We start from the raw sequence: 17603 nt of genomic DNA, 5'->3' as shown, positions 1-17603 counted from the left end.
ATCCAGTTGACTGATTTTGTGGTAATAAGTTTGATTTATATATATTACGTCTAAAATCAGATTTTATTTTATTAATTTTAAAGTATGTCGAAGCCGTTACTGGTTGATCATGCAGAGCACATGAGCCGGAAAAAGAAGCAACTCTGTTCAAAATAGGATAGCTCAGAGCTCGAAAAGGTAAGGGTCAAACTGAAAATACAAATGAAAAAACAGGATCCTTTTCACCAATTTCCCATTTTTATCCGTACAAAAAGTTCAAATTTCAAAACACAACGATACCTGACATCGAGGGCATATCTGACAATTAATTAAAATAATAAAAGAATCGTTTTGGAGGGAGAGGAGAGAAAAAGAAGCAGCTAAAGGGCGGCACGGTCTTCTTCATAGTCGTCGCTTCGCCCCTCTTGTCGCCGGCTCCGTACTTTCTTCTCTCTACAACTTTGACTTTACTTTTGACCTTTTCATCCACAAGATGTCTACCAGGTCTCATCGATCTTCCATCTCGCCGTTCCGTTCACGTAAATCTACCGTTCCATCGCCTTCTTCCAAACCGACCGCTCGTCCGGGGACTGCTTCGTCAACGACGTCGTCTCGTCCTCCTTCTAGACTATCCTCGTCTCCAGCTTCTTCGTCTAGTCCCTACCCTGGCCCGAGCCGTAGCCCGCCCGTTATCGACCTCGAACGCCCGGAGACCTCCAAACCTAAAGAGAATGTTACCGTCACCGTCCGTTTTCGTCCTCTCAGGTACTCCTTCCCTGTGCTTGTACTCTATTGGTCCGTTATTTAGCTGCCGCTGACCAATGCTTAAGCTTGGTTGTTTCGTTTTTAATATTTATGTTATTTTGTCGGAAACAGTCCTAGAGAAATTAAAAAAGGAGACGAGATAGCGTGGTATGCAGATGGGGATTATACAGTAAGGAACGAGTTTAATCCTTCTATTGCTTATGGCTTTGGTTAGTAATTTTTTTCTTACATTACTTTTTTTGAGAATGCAATAAATTTTCATTCATGTAATAATATGATTTCTTTTAGATTATAGAGTTGTCAATTACTTTCAATTTTCATTTTGCGTTATTTATTTTCTAACTTTCTTATTTTATTCAATTTATCTTCCATTTGTTACGTTTGCGCTGAGTAAATCAATAATGTACAAATATTTTGGATTTTTTTTAGAATATATATTTTTGGAATTTTAGATTCTCGAGTGCAAGTGTTTAAAAAAATTGAACTGATTAATGTACGATTTTGGTTACAAAGATCCTTTCTTTTTGTTTACATTTGATAGTTTACGAAGGTCCTTACTTTTTGTTTATATTTGATAGTTTAATGAATTCAGCTTTCAGGAGCGTTGATACATTCTGCCTTTGTTTCAGATACTTATGGTTTTTGATTTTCTAAGTTGGTTTTAATGTGTTACAGATAGAGTGTTTGGTCCAGCAACAACTACACGCCATGTATATGATGTTGCTGCTCAGCATGTTGTAAGTGGTGCCATGCAAGGGATAAACGGTAAGTTGCTGCTCAGCAACAACTACACACCACACCAATTGCCACTTCTTCATGAATAGTTAGAGGAATAATTACTGTTATCTCTTGCATACAGGCACAATTTTTGCATATGGTGTTACGAGTAGTGGGAAGACTCATACAATGCATGTAAGTGTAGAACAAGAGATTCTGTCACTTCTAACTTGTCATGTCTGCCTGATAAGTTGTATATATATCATAAACATTTTTTATCAGATATTGGAGCTTCTTTTTAGTGAATGATCTAACTGATGGGTGCTGGATACTTGTGGAATGGTTTTAATGATCTTGAAAGCACTCCAAGCATAACAATCAATATCTTTACACAAAATGGCTTTGCGCCAATGGAAATATGTGTGAATTCTAATGCTTCTGTTTCTAGTACTTTTACCAGAGAGTCGATATAACTTAGTAATAAATAAAGTCCCTTAGAGCTGTGAATTATCTTTTTTTTTTTTTTTGGGGGGGGGGGGGTGGGGTGGGGTTGCTTTCATGGATGTATATCATTTATCCTATGACTACTTATCTATTATGCTGCAACCTTGGCCTTATTTTTTGACATAGGGGGAGCAAAAATCACCTGGAATTATTCCATTAGCTGTTAAGGATGTATTTTCCACCATACAAGAGGTAACTGGTTGATCTTCCATTCGTTTATTGTGTTTTTAGACAATATCTTTGCGTTGAGTAACCTTGCTTTTATGTTAGACACCTGGGAGGGAGTTTCTTCTTCGTGTTTCATATCTCGAGATTTACAATGAGGTTGGTCCTGGTCTTATTTTCATTTTATGATTTTTTTTCCTTCATATTATTATTCTCAGCTAACACGTTTATTTAACATGGTAAAAGTTAAGGTATGTGGTTGAGTTATAGGAGTTTTTGCGCTGTAAAAGAAACATAGCTAAGTAGCCAGAGGACAATAAGTGTTTTTTATCTGTGTTGCAGAGTGTTTTATTCCCTTGTTTCCTCATGATCTTATTGAAAGTTGTGCTCACTATTTGGGTTGGAGGGAAATTTTTGTAGGCTTTAATCATGATAGTAGGTGTTTAATACTATCAAGGGTTTCAGAACTCTTTGTAATATCTATTCAGTTTAGGACCATAGTTTTATATGGATTCAAATTTTTGTTGAGGTTAGGTTTTCATCTTTGGATATAGAATTTAGTAAATGTATGGACAAGCATTAAAGAAGTGCCATTACTTGCTTTTTATATTCATTGGATTATATTCTTTCTTTTCATGCTTGTTTCCAAAGGAATGATGCAAGTATGTAAAGCTTCAGGTGATTAGATCAACCATGCTATTCAGTCTGTATAAAATAGGTTACTTGGTCTGGAAACTGCATTAGTGAATCGAAGATGAACTAATTTCCAAAAGATCTTAATATAGCTTTGCTGCAAGCATAATTGGCCGATTGATCTTAGTCTTTCTAGTTTTCAGTTTGTTGTAAGATCTCTAGAAGCATCATGCGTGTGCTAAATGCCTAAATCCCTGCTTAATTTAAGTGAATGCTATTCAGACTTCTTGCTTGGTGGTTGCGTTAAAGAAACCTCTTGCTTTTGTTCTCTTGTCACCAGGTCATCAATGACTTACTTGATACAACAGGTCAGAATCTAAGGATAAGAGAGGATGCTCAGGTGATCTACCTTTCTCTCTACATTTCACCCTGTTAGGTGCATTTCTTTTGTAATCTACATAATTTTCTGTGGAGGATGTTCCATGTTATTTGTTTTTGTGCCAGCATATGCCCTTCTTTGTGGTTTAACCTTACACTTTTGAGTTATGCCTACTATATTACAGAAGCCTCTGCAGCATGTATCTGGTTTTAAACTTTTCTTGATTTTAATTTGTGTTATATAACTTAAGCAGGGAACTTATGTTGAGGGAATCAAAGAAGAAGTTGTTTTATCCCCTGCTCATGCTCTTTCCTTGATAGCAACTGGAGAAGGTACACTGACATTCACTTTCCCTATTCTAAGACTTCCATACATGGACATTTCTCTTTTGATACTTTAATTTTTTTAATCTTTTTTTCAGATTTGATGATTTCCTGATTAAGTTTTGCTCTCTTCTTCTCATTTCCACTCTCTTCTATCCTTTAATGTATTTTTCCGATGTTACAGAACATAGGCATGTTGGTTCTAATAATTTCAACCTTCTTAGCAGCCGGAGTCACACTATATTTACCCTGGTACTTTCTTTCGTTTAAATCAAAACTTAATAGTTTCTTGTATATAGAAGCATAAAATTTGAGCAGAATGCCTTAAATTATATAATTCCCCATATCAAATAAAGGCAGAGGTAATTGGGGCTGGAAATTCTGTATTCAAATGTGCTGGGTAGAAGGGAATTTGAAGTGGTTTTTAGCCATTTTGAAAAGGGAAGATGATGTATGTCATATAGAAGGTTTTTATTAGTGGTTTTTAGCTATTTTGAAAAGGGAAGATGATGTATGTCATATAGAAGGTTTTTATTAGTTGTTCAATATAGATAATTCTATCTAGACTTCATTTTAGTCTTCTTGGACAATCTTTTTGAATTTGGTATAAACAGTTCTTAATAACCATCTTTGACTGAGGTTTTTTATGCAAACTTTATGTTGATTTTTCTGATAATTCTTTTTTGCAACTTAATTATCTTGCTGGATTGAAAGCTCTAAAATGAACAATGACTGCGTCAAAAGAGGGTTCATCATAAATAAAAGCTTACTGACTCTAGGAACTGTATGACATCTCTGCTGTTTTCCTATGAATTATCATTTTCCATTTTAATAGTTGAGATGATTAGGTTATAACTATTTCTGTTTAGTTGCATGCTTGGTCTCCTTTCCCTCCTTGCCTGTGATGTTATTCTTATCTAGTCTATATATTGTGCAATTTACTTATAACTATGAATCTTATTAATAACTATTTTGGAGAACTTTCCAGTTGGATTTAATTGCAATGGTGCTAGGAATTGTGGTGCAATAAGTGGATCAACTTCTGAAATTGTCATCGAATGATTTTAAAGATTTTGTTAAAGCGTACATATACTTTACCAGGCCTATTAGTGTATAAGTTGCTATTGGCATATATTCTTGGCACAAACTCTGATCAGATTATGAGACTTTTTGCTTCTTAACTCACATTTTAGGTAATTTCTAAACTGACGGATGGAAAAGCAACTCATATTCCATACCGAGATTCCAAGCTTACCCGCTTATTGCAGACATCCCTTAGTGGCCATGGACGGATTTCTGTAAGTTCATTATTAGCATTTTCTAAGATGTTTGCTTATGACTTTTCCCCTTTTTGAAAATAATGTTGCTGACTCAGCTGTTCTCTGCTTTTCATTGCCATCGTCATTGTATTTGCCAAAGCATGTTTATCAATAATGTTCTTTATATTTTCAACCTCGTTGCAGCTCATCTGTACAGTGACACCTGCCTCTAGCAACAGTGAAGAAACACATAACACATTAAAGTTTGCCCATCAAAGCAAGCATGTGGAAATCAAAGCTTCCCAGAATAAGGTAAATGCCAGACTTATATTTATTTCTAGTGTTAGATGAAACATTATTGGGCTGCCATGTGATTTGTTTTCCTTGCCTGTCTAGATTATGGATGAGAAGTCACTTATAAAAAAGTACCAGAAGGAAATTACCTCTTTAAAGCATGAGCTTGAGCAACTACGACAGGGGATTATGGAAAACCCTTACATGGCTGCGGCCACACAAGAAGATCTGGTTAATCTAAAGCTTCAGGTTTTTTTGCTGTTCTTTAAGAATTTTGATTGTCGTTCTGGATATTTCTTCCAAAGCATGTACAGTAAAAATTGATGATATTAAGCCAATACCCAGACAGAATCATTTTCATTGTGATAGAGTGTGCTGTATTATTAGTATTCTTAAATTCCAATTAAAATGAAAATACTCCAATGTGGCCCTCTAAACATCAAAATTGATTTTATTAAGGTGTTTGTCATTTCTTTTTTTTTGTATCTAATATACATTTGTTTATGGTGTCAAAGCTGGAAGCTGGTCAGGTCAAACTACAGTCACGACTGGAAGAAGAAGAAGAAGCAAAGGCAGCATTGATGGGGAGAATTCAGCGGTTAACAAAACTAATTCTGGTTTCTACCAAGAATTCCATACCATCAAGCATTCCTGAAAGATCTGGACATAGACGGAGGCATTCTTTTGGGGAAGATGAGGTGTGTGATTTATCATTTGAAGCATGATTAGCATGAATAATAGTTTCCTGGTGTTTCACAATCTTAGATATCACACAGATATGTAAGATTACGCTTTTTGAAGTAAATATTTCAGTGGTGTGCTTCTCTTGACAATTTGAGTTCCCGGGTATTATTTCCTGAAATTTACATTAGCATTTGATGATGCAGTTAGCATATTTGCCAGATAGGAAAAGAGAATACATAATTGATGATGATGCTGGAAGCTGTGCTTCAGAGTTCTCAGTGGAAGGAAGGGATGATGTAACCAATCTGGATGAGTTGGTGAAAGATTATAGAAAGAACAGGAGGAGAGGAATGCTTGGCTGGTTTAAACTAAGAGTAAGTTCAGATATGTATTCTGTTATTTCTTCTTTAGCATAGAGGGTGAAAGTGGAGATTTATTTGTGGACTATGGTGTTTGTCACAGTAGAAAATATATGATGACCATTGTTATGTTGTTTCATTGTTCAACTTTTTGTTTGTATGCTTCTCTCAACTTACCTCTGTAAACCTTTTTCATGTTTAATATATCTATGCTTTTTATGCTTTATTCTCTGCATACTTGATACAAACTGCTATCAATACCATTCATGTTTCTGTGAGTGTCTTATCATGTTACATACAGTTAACCCGTCCCCAATCTATACTCCCTCTTCCTTGACTTTACATCAATAGTGTACAGCTGTCTCTTGATGTTTCATATGTGTGTGAGTATCTCATTTCTGCTGAATCTAAGACTTGGATAACTATAACAGGAAAAGACCTTTTTCATATCAAAGAATGCAATTATGATAACCTTGAATATCTCTTTTTTTTTAGAAGTTATAATTTTTTCTCAAGACAGGAGCAGTCATTATAGTTTTTAAAAAGTTGAATCTGAAAAAGTTTAAATGACTCTTCATAATAAGTAACTGCAAAGGACTAGGATTCCAAATGCTACGTAAAATTTCTCTGTGAGGTCTCTTGCTCAGCTTTGTATTTGAACATTGAAATGAGACTGAAACTCAATTTTGGTGCTTCTAAATCCCCCCCCATCTCCCTTGCTGTTGGCACCATTGATTTTATGGTTATAGATTCAGTTTACTAACCGATGCCTTTGATAAATGCCCCCCCGCGCAGAAACCTGAGAATCTAGCTGGAGTATCAGCAAGTGCTGATAGTGGGAGTTCAGCAAGTGGATCTCCCGCATCTTCTTCTAAATCTTTGCAAGAAAAAGTTACATTTAGTGATATGAAAGATGGACGGAGAAAATCAGTTAGCAAGAGAGGAGATGATCCTGCAATTATTGATTCATTTCCCGAAAGAACACAAGCTGGTGATTTGTTTAGTGCAACTGTTGAAGGCAGTTTGCCTCCGGTACAAACTCTCATTACTTTTGGGTCATTTTCATATATAGGTATTACAAGGTAGCAAGTAATGCATCATAGAAAGAAGTTTCTAGAACTTATTTTTGTGTTGATTAACTTGTATTATGCATAGGAGTCTCAGAATTATGTATGGCTAACACTGTTTGGAATTTTCTAAGGGAAGTGTATTGATTTTGCCGTTGTTAAAAATAACTTGTTTAATAGTTTGTAACTGTTGCATTTAATGGAACATATTCTTTTGGCAGTTTTATTGGTTTTGGTCCTTATGGTTTTACGTGGTGCCATTGATTACTTAAGTTCTAATAAGTTTTCTCTCTTGTAATCTGTGGAAAACAGTTCGTCTGCTCATGTTGTGGTTTTTGTGGAAAATGTGCAAGTGTTATAGTATTCCTTAGGATTGAAACGATATATTGACTGGGAGTTGAATGCACTTTCCAGAGTGGGACCACTATTTCAGATCAAATGGATCTTCTTCAAGAGCAGATGAAAATGCTGGCTGGAGAAGTGGCATTGTCTATTAGTTCTCTGAAAAGGCTCTCTGAGAAAGCAGCCAGCAATCCTGGAGATTCACAGCTTAGAGTGAGCTACACTAAATTCTGCACCTTCTGCAAATCTCTAAATTTAATTTACAATGATTGGTAACTTATGATGCTCATATTGCTTAATACAGGAGCAAATGCGGAAGTTGAAGGATGTAATCAATGAAAACAGGCATCAAATACGTGTTTTGGAACAACGAATGATTGGATCAGTTGAGAAGACGCCTAATACATTAAATACTGCTGAAATGTCGCAGGTTAGTATGCATCAAGTAATGGGTTGGAACAGTTTGGGTGAATTAAAACGCTTTGATGTTACATGGATGTAATCCACAAATAGGAAATTAAGCTTTGGAAGTTCACAGATATTTGATATCTGAAGTTTCTGGTGATGCTACTTAATTGAGAAGACAGATTTGCATAATGTCCAACTTGGGTTTTCCAATTTAATTCACAGCCAGTTGGCTGAAGAAAGGTGTAATCTTTGATTTCAAAGTTTCAATGTAACTTCCGTCTTACATTAAACTTCTTTATACTGGGGATCAATTGAAGAACAAGAAATTACAATGCTTTGAAATTTTGAATTTTGATGACCCAAAAAAATAGAAAATAAACTGCTGTTTTCTTTTTAATACTTTTTTGGGGAATTGGGTATGGGTTGATAGCTAGTAAATAGGAATATCTTCATTAATTCTCTGTGAAGGCTTTTTCTTGGCTTCACTCTTTCTGATTGATTTTATTACTCTCTATTGTAGGCCCTGTCAAAGCTTACAACACAGCTAAATGAGAAAACTTTTGAACTTGAGGTATGTTATCCTATTTATATTGTTGTTGCGGGAATGGTATGAAATTTGAGGCACTCTTTTCCTCCTTCCGCTGATTATGGAACACCTTAGGGCGTTTTAATAATCATCAAGGGGGGGGGGGGTTAACGAGGCCTCCACTTATAAAAAAAAAAGTTATGTTATCCTATTTATGTTGTTGTTGTGGGAATGGTATTTCAATGGTAAATGCCAAGAATATTTTACTAATTTAAATGCATCGTCATGGGATGTGTATTTAAGATTAAATCAGCGGACAATAGAGTTCTTCAGGAGCAACTTCAAATGAAGGTAGGATTTCACTGTCTTCTCCATAGGTTATTTAGTCTTTGTATTATTAATTTGATTATCCTAATAGACATCAGAGAATGCCGAGATGCAAGAAACTATTCTTCTACTAAGGCAACAGCTGAATTATAAAAGCTCCAGGAATCCACAAGAAAGTGCAGATAGTGAGACTATAATAAAAACTTGCTCTGCCGAACTTTTAGAGCACAATGATGGGAAGAATGGAATTGATTCATGTGAAGAAACTCATGGTGATGACAATACACCAACTAGTGTCATGAGCTTGAATAGAGTATTTTCCCGGGAGGATGCTAAAGAGTGTGACAAATGTACCTCTTTGAGTTCCCAAGTTCTTTTTCAGGTTATTCCTTTTTCTTTATAAGTTCTGGCATCTTAAGCAATATGAACTCAGTATGTCACTTCTGTTCAGAGCTTAATGAGGGATGCGTATTGCTCTTCCATGAAGGTTCTACTGATGTTTTCAACCTGTTTTCATTTTATTAGGCTTCTGAGATGGAGAGTCTGAAGCAAGAAAATGTTAAACTAACAGAAGAGAAGGACGGTCTTGAAATTCAAAGTAATAAACTGACAGAGGAAGCTTCATATGCGAAAGAGTTGGCTGCTGCAGCTGCAGTTGAACTTCGAAACTTGGCTGAAGAAGTAACCAGGCTTTCTTATGAAAATGCTAAACTGAATGGTGAACTGGCTGCTGCGAAGGAGGCCCACTGCAGATCCAATTGTTGTGAGAGGACTACTACACATGATTTTAGACAAAATAAAAGGAGTGATAGGCTTGAGCTAGGTCACAGGAAACAAGGGGACAGAATCCTTATTGAGGAGTTGCAGAAAGAACTTAACATGAGAAACCAAAGGGAAGCGGCTCTGGAAGCTGCCCTATCTGAGAAAGAGCAAATAGAAAGTGATTTACGGAGAAGAATTAATGAAGCAAATAGGCACGAAGAAGATTTGGAAAATGAGCTGACAAACATGTGGATGCTAATTGCGAAGATGAGAAAACATGGTGTTAATGTCGAGGACATATCATCAAATGATGCTCAAACAGGAGCAAGAAACGGGTCTTTTCCATCCAATGGTCACTCATTTCAATCATTCAAGGAGGAAGAAACCTTTGAAAATTTACATGGGATGGAAACATATGAAGAGTTAAGAGCTTGCTATCAGGAAGAAAGGAGAAGATGTGAGGAACTAGAAAGGCTCGTCTCCAGAATGAAGGTATGTTGTTCTTGATTACACTCTAAAGAAATGGAAACACATGTTTCCTTTCCCATGCCAGTTTATAGTTGGCTTTGATTAAAGGTTTCTCTTTTGTTCCCTAGTATGAATATAGACTCGGTGTTGTATTTAATTGGGAAAGCTATTAGGTGTATGACTTTCCCAAACTAGGAAAGCTATAAGGTGTGTACGTATGGTTCTTGTAGAAATTGATCCTGGCATAGGATGAGTGTTAAACATCAATTTGATAGACCAGTTGGGAATAGGAGGCCACAACAAGCCTCAATCTTAACTGTTTTGAGTATTAACTTATGTACAAGACGAATTCTGTCAACTGAAGTAAATGAGGAAAACAAACGGTTAACTTTTGGTATTGGATAAAGCGTGCATTCAGCCTACCTTATACTTGATGAAGGATAGTATAGCACCACAGGCAAATGCTGGAGTCTTTTACACTTCTTACGTTTCTATTTGCTCTTCCCTGGTCTTTTCCTCAATCATCTGATCATTAATGTATTTAGCAAATGTATTAAACTGTCGGTGTGCTAGTTTCAGCCTTGTATTGGATTTTGGTCTATCAATTAATTCACCATCAACCATCTCTTCATTTTTCTGGAGTTCAATAGGTTTAAAGCCAGTTAATCAAGCATTCAAGTGAACCATGGAGATGCATTTTTGTGTGTATTTTATGGTATACCTTGTTCAAATATGATGCGAGTCTATGAGGTTGTATTTGATTGTTACGTGTATTGAGTTGGTTGTATGATAATGGTTTGTATGTATATTTAATTTTAGATGGTTATGCCACCATGCAGACCCATGATTTTGAGCTTGTGTTGGAACTTAGAAAAGTTTTAAACCTAAACTGATAAACTATTTTTTACAGGGTGAAGATATCAGTACTCTGGATGTTACATCTCTCGAAGAACTGCAGAATTTTCATGTTGAAGCTATAACGAAGATTTGTCATGCGAAGGTAATCTCTCTTTATGCACTTCCTGAAAGTGTTTTTGTATTTCAAATAAATTTCCATCCTTTATGTTCCTTTTTCCAACTTGTTTTACACAACACCTAAGAATTAATTTGTTTTTATGCTTAAAGGTGAAAAATAATTTGTTTTTTATGCATAAGGGTGAAAAATAATCTTCTTTCCCTTACGGAATATGCTCAAAATTTTTATTTCCCTCTTCTTCACCCTACACTAATAGGGAGCTATGGAGTGGATGTAAATTAGCAATATCCTGGACTGTTACACTTTTCTATTCCTAATTTTGGTTCTTTAACTTTTGCAGTGTGCAAACTATATGTTATAGTATGCAGAGTTTAACCATTCATAAAGGATCTTGCTTAGTTTTTTCTGACTACCGAGGTGAGTATAGATCCATTCGTTTGTCGCTAACCATTCATAATGGAACAACCCTTATGTAGTGAGTTTGGGATTCGAGTTCCATCGTTTACGATCTTTTTCTCATCTCTAGGTTACCGGAAAATGACGGTTATGGTGTTTGTTGGTCTTGCAATTCTTATGCAGGGTTTAAGTTATCGTGTACATAGTGGAAATGTGATTATTAACAAGATCCGTCATAATTCTTTTGTGAAGACTGACTACCAAGCGGAGATGCATCTTTTCCAAGTTCCATTTCGAGCATTGGTGTCTAAGCTTTTGGGGCCAATATCCGAATTTCTTCAGCAACAAATATTACCTTCTCTATGTTGGGATAATGCCCATCTTTTGTTTCCTTTTGTGAACTCGTAGGTTAATATTAACAGATGGAATGGTGATATTGTGCCTCTACAAAGAACAAAATGTATGTGTTGCCACACATTGTATGAAGTGATTACTGGTCCCATTTTCTTTCATTATTTTTCTTTACTTTCTAATACGTCTATTCGTATTTTCACAAGTTTGGTTTTCTCAATTAATAAGTAGACATTACATGTGAAGTATGTGAATTGTAGTAATAAAATACTGAAAATAAATAAATAATAACAATAATAATAATTAGACTTAATGTAAAAATAAGTATTTGAATTATATTTGAAGTTAACTTTATGTGTCTAAAGATTTTTTCGTTAAAAATAATTGTCTAATGATTTTTTTGTTATAATTTTAGATGCCGACACTTGAAATAAGTGACATATGTGATTGTTACATTAGACATTTATTTTTTAACGAAAAATTTATTTTTTAAAAAATCTTACAGTAATAATAATAATAATAATTTATTAGTAACACTTAACAATCAATTAAAAATGAAACATATCACAAATAATCTATAATGATATCACTTGATCTCACTTGGCAGTCAGAACAAATATAGCAGCCCTTAGTGTCATGTAGCAATCACGTATGGATGATATTGAGGAATCTCATAGTACTAGTAACAATTTATACTAATATAATATAATATATATAACTGTCTCCTCTCACATAACAATCAAACATAGATTATAGAGGATAACATAATCTCATTAAACATTGGCAATAATTCCCACCATCATATCATGGGAAATGATCGTCTAGTCTTGTCAAGTAATCAAGCTAAGCAATCACGAATATCTAAATATCTAAGGGAGAGTCAAAGGAAAGACTATTCTAATGTTTTATGCGGTTACATACATACATAAATATAACTCTCTAAACTCGACCTAAAAGATATAGGTCGAATCTAAAGAGTCTGCGTTGAAACTTGTCTTTCATGAAACTTAAAAAATATCATATAACTTATAAACATTTTATTTCAATTTCAAACTTCAACAATTTATTAAAAATAACCGTCTAAAGAAAATCCGATATAAATGATACTTTTATGAACATGCATAAACGATCCAAACATATTCATAAAGTCTAAAATCCAAAATTACATAAATAATAACAATAAATCCAAAAATACGGATAAAAATCTAAAATAAGAAATTCAAATAGGATCTCATACTGATTATAATAATTTTATTTGAAAGATGAAATAACGCTACAAGTATCAGGTCGCCTAAATATGAATATCTAAAAAGGAAACTATGAGAGTCTAAGCTATTAAGCTTAGTGTGTCTCTAAGGTGCAAACAAACACAAGTCAAAACACAATCTGATTCAAACAAAAATATTCACAGCCCGATTCATAATATTCAAATCATAGTGGCACATGTATGAAGACATGAGAAATACTGATCTAACATCTGATGTAGGCATCGTGGTGCAATTGAGGGTTTTGCATCTCGGAGCTCATACACCTCTTTAGCATTTCTAAAATACCCTTGGGTATATGGGGTGAAATTCGAATCTTCCTAGGAAATGTACACCCGACCAACTTACTCTATTGATTCTTGGGGAATTTGCGCCTAGCTGGCGGCTGAAGTGCCTTAGCACTAACTGGGATATCCATCTTGGAGTTTTATTTGTTGTTATTCTGATGTTATTGGGGCCCTTAACTCTAATCCCTTAATCATTGGATTATTTATCCAAAATTGTTCGTTAGTACTAATACTAACCCTTCAGTATCAAAACTGACCCTCAAGTATATATACCCATATTTTGGTATCGATATCGTTTATATGTACTATACTGATAAGAGAGGATAGTATCGATACTCCTGATCAAGTATCGATACTCTAGAGTTGGGGTATCGATACTAGATTGAGTATCGATATTGGACTGAGTATCAATACCGGACTGAGTATCGATACCAAAATTTGGTTCTATATTTTGAAAAATACCCTAGTATCGATACCCCAACTAGGAGTATCAATACTCTACCTTTGGTATCGATACCCTACATGAATACCGATACAAAAAATTCCTACTGGATTATTGGTCTTGATACCAATTCAGTGAGTCTTAAAACTGGGACCCCAATATTCGATACTCCATGAATGAGTATCGATACTACTCACCCAAAACTATCTTATTTTAAGTTGTTTGATGAATAATATCAGTATTGTTCTTCTAATATCGATATTCATTCCCAAAAATGCTAACTTTCCTCTCCTAAGACCCTATTGAGGTTCCCAATTGTTACTAAAGTCTTATGAGGATTAAGAGGGGTCATAATAGGGTTGTAAATATATTGAAAGCACCCGATTGGTGAATCTACATGAACGTGCTTCCTAACTCATGAAACCTACCAAAACACATCTAATGACCTACACGTGGTAGAGTTGAGTTAGAAGTGAGTTACCTTTGTTTTAGTTGCTGAAAATAACACATCAAGGTCACCAAAGCACAAGTTTTTCCTTGATTTTGCTTTTGGAGCTTTCTCCAACTTCTCTCACTAGACAATGATAAAAAAGGTATTATTGACTTGATAAAGGGGTTAGGAAGAGTTTAAGAATGATTTCTAAGACTTGAACTCCCTGAAAATGAGTCAAAACACCTAAGTCTCTTAAACCCCACAAAACACATATTTGAAAACTATGGCCAAATCATGATCTTGAGAGCATAACTTGGAGCTTGGGATGAGAATGTTTGGATTCTTACCTTAGAATCTTAAGTTGAGCTTGCTAATTTACCAAGTTATCACCTTTATCTATCCAACTTGAAGGAAGAAGGAAGGGAGAAGATGAAGGTTTGGGAGAAGAAGACAAATGACATGAAGAAAAAGAGTTATGTTACATGACCTCACCCACAATTAAACAAAAATCAGCCTTTCATAAAGAAAATAGGTAAATTGCACTCTTGATCCTCCCAATCTTAGTCACCAATTAAAAACACTCCTTTTTAGTTTAAGATGAGGCTCAACCAAGTCCAAATCCATACAACTTGCGTCATGGTTTTTCTTACAAGCTACTGGGTTTTCTTCTAAAACCTTATCGAGTTAGCCCGAACTCCTAACCCGAGATTCGGGGCGTTACACTAATTATACAAATAATATGAATATATCACATAAATTTTGAGTCCGACGTATCAATATTATTCACATAACATTTTTCAAATAAATACCAGATAATCAATAATCCAACTAAGTCATACTCTCATGTTCAGGGTTTTAAAAAACGATCCGCGACCGCAATTTCGGCCGCGATATAGCGGTTTCGTCGCCGTCCGAGTTACCCGTGACGACCGCAATAGCGTCCGCGACGGCCGCAATCACAATAAATCCGAAATAACCGAAAACGCGACCGCGACCGCGATTTGAAACTCTGCTCATGATAACAACAAATAAGCCAAAAAATTAAAAGCAACACATAGAATTTAACACTGAGTGGAGACATACCTCGAAAAAATAGCTAACGACGGTCGTAATGCCTATCACGATCAACCCGAGTAGTGGTTCAGCCTGAATCAGTTCATAAAGATTAATTTAATAATTAGGTAAATAATCTAAATAACTAACAAATCTAGAAAACTAAAAATATCAGCTATCACTCATGCTCAATACGAGTAGTACATGTCAGTTTGAAGTTTGTCGGTAACGACGACGGAGGCGGTAATTTCGATTTCAAGTCAAAGTCTCCTGCAAAATTTATGACATCCGCTTAAAAAACCCAATTTAATAATTTGAGATCACAAAATAATAATTTAACGGCAAATTAAAATTATTTTCAACTTGATCTGGGAATCGATCGTGGGTTTGGTTAGAATATAAAAATTATGTTGGTACATCAGAGGGGTCTATCGGTATACTTAAATGAGCCTGCCTGTTATGAAGCTTTACTGACAGCAGTCCTGTGGGTCGGAAATGTCACGACCACACTTGTCGAGACCTTAAACGGCTGACGACAGCGATAAAAATGAAAAAGAGGCGCGACAGCAACCAAAACCACACCTAGACAATCGGTGAAGGTGACCCCGACGGTGCATCGGCCGGTCAGGCATTCTCTACGAGTACGTCGGTCTAGCAAAGGCCATAGTCTGTCAAAACAAGACCACAAATATGGCGGTAGAAATCCAGGGTTTGTGGGTTTTGCGATTACGATATGAAACGATGATAGTGAAAGTAAGGTTACCGTGGGATTACCTATAAACGTCGAGGATGGTGACGACATTATTGTATTAAGGTACGACAGTGACGAGGGCAGCAGAATAGAGGCGGTGGTGTAAGGGTTTTTTGGGAATTAAAGAGGAGGCGACGCGCAGTTATAAACAAAACACGGGATGGGTTTTCTGAATTAACAAAATGGGTAAATTATCAAATTGGTCATTGAACTTTCTAGAGTTAAAGAAATACAACTCTAAGGTTTCCAAATTTTCAAATTGGTCACCATTTTCGAATTAGGAATTTAGGTCAAAATTTACCAATTTATAGGATTTTAAATTGGGGATTTTTTGGTGTGTTACAATTCTCCCTTCCTTAAAAAAAATTTCAATCTCAAAATTTATCAAAATATCAAAAAATATATAATGGTTAGGAAAATACCTTTAATATCATTTGGTTCATACCTACCCTTATACCTTCGAATAACATTTACCAACTCAGGTTGCCTCTCTGTAAATCTATATGAACTTCTACTTTGAACTGGACTACCTCTATTAGCCGAACCAAAACTAGTCAGTCTAACCTAATCCCTAACTCAGGTCGATGCCTAAATTGAAGCCTGAGACTAACTAGGACCATAAGAACTAGTAGACAGAAGAAGACAACCCTTGAAACGGTGCTTTAAAGACCCACAACGAAGACACACTCTTGTCTTCCTCTAGCACTCATCAAGATCATTCAACACAGTGTCATGGTGTAAGGCAAACGCTGAACGAATTGAAGGGTAGAGACCTTTCAAAAATCAATCTCATTTCTCTTTCTCGTTCGAAATCAACCCTGAAGCATACTTGGCCAATCTCATAAATTAAATCTCATAGTCAATCACAAACATATCATTCTGCTTCATATTCAGAAAATCCTCCCGACACTTTGCTAGATACTCAGTCCCCGCCTAACGATCTCGAAAAACTTGACATAAATGCTCCCAAGTGACTTGTCTGACCGGAACAATATCCTTTTCAGATTCTCACCAATCCCGAGCTTCACCGTCTAACATTGATACAACTCCCCTCAACATACAATTAGTCGAGTAGTACATTTCCTCAAACAGTCGTTGCAGTTTCTTCAGCCAGTAATCAACATCAACGGAGTCAGTATTGATATTACCTACAAACAAAATCATCCCAGTCATTAAGAACTCAGTTGATTGGGTTTCCTAACACCCTCAGTCTGACAGAGATAACGAAATAGTACTCGCTTCACCGCAACATTATCTAACTCAACAAACTCACTATCCTCAAATCCCCGTTAACTATCACCATGAGTCAAAGGTATATGTGGGCTTCCATTCCTAGCCAAACGAACTTCAGTTTGATTCGCAATTTGCCCATCTCTTTCAGTCTCATCACCTTGATCCGAATTTTAGGTTTGACCCACTGGGTAGAGGGTTAACTCTAGCAGAAGCGTTACAACCTTGATTGGTCGCTAAACAAGAATTCTTATGAGGTGCCATAGAGAATTATATATAAAAGGTAAAACTTAAGATCATAGTTAGTGCTTGGTGTTTTTGAATAAAAAAATATTTTTTTACTTTTAAAAATAGGAAAAGAAGAAAACTATTTTTTGTTCTAAAGATTCTAATTTTCACCCAAAAATATTTATATACATGCAAAAATAGTTTTCAGTTAATATTTTTATAATTGAGCT

General features: G+C 35.5%; 1 pseudogene; it reads left to right on the top strand.

Moving 5' to 3' along the window:
- Positions 1 to 318: 318 nt before the first annotated feature.
- On the top strand, positions 319 to 11783 carry LOC120146116 (annotated as a pseudogene).
- Positions 11784 to 17603: the final 5820 nt, after the last annotated feature.

Source organism: Hibiscus syriacus, unplaced genomic scaffold, assembly GCF_006381635.1.
Source record: "Hibiscus syriacus cultivar Baekdansim isolate YM2019G1 unplaced genomic scaffold, ASM638163v2 tig00110895_pilon, whole genome shotgun sequence".
Lineage (NCBI taxonomy): Eukaryota > Viridiplantae > Streptophyta > Magnoliopsida > Malvales > Malvaceae > Hibiscus > Hibiscus syriacus.
Note: the sequence above shows the minus strand (reverse complement) of the source record. Positions and strands in the feature narration are given on the sequence as shown.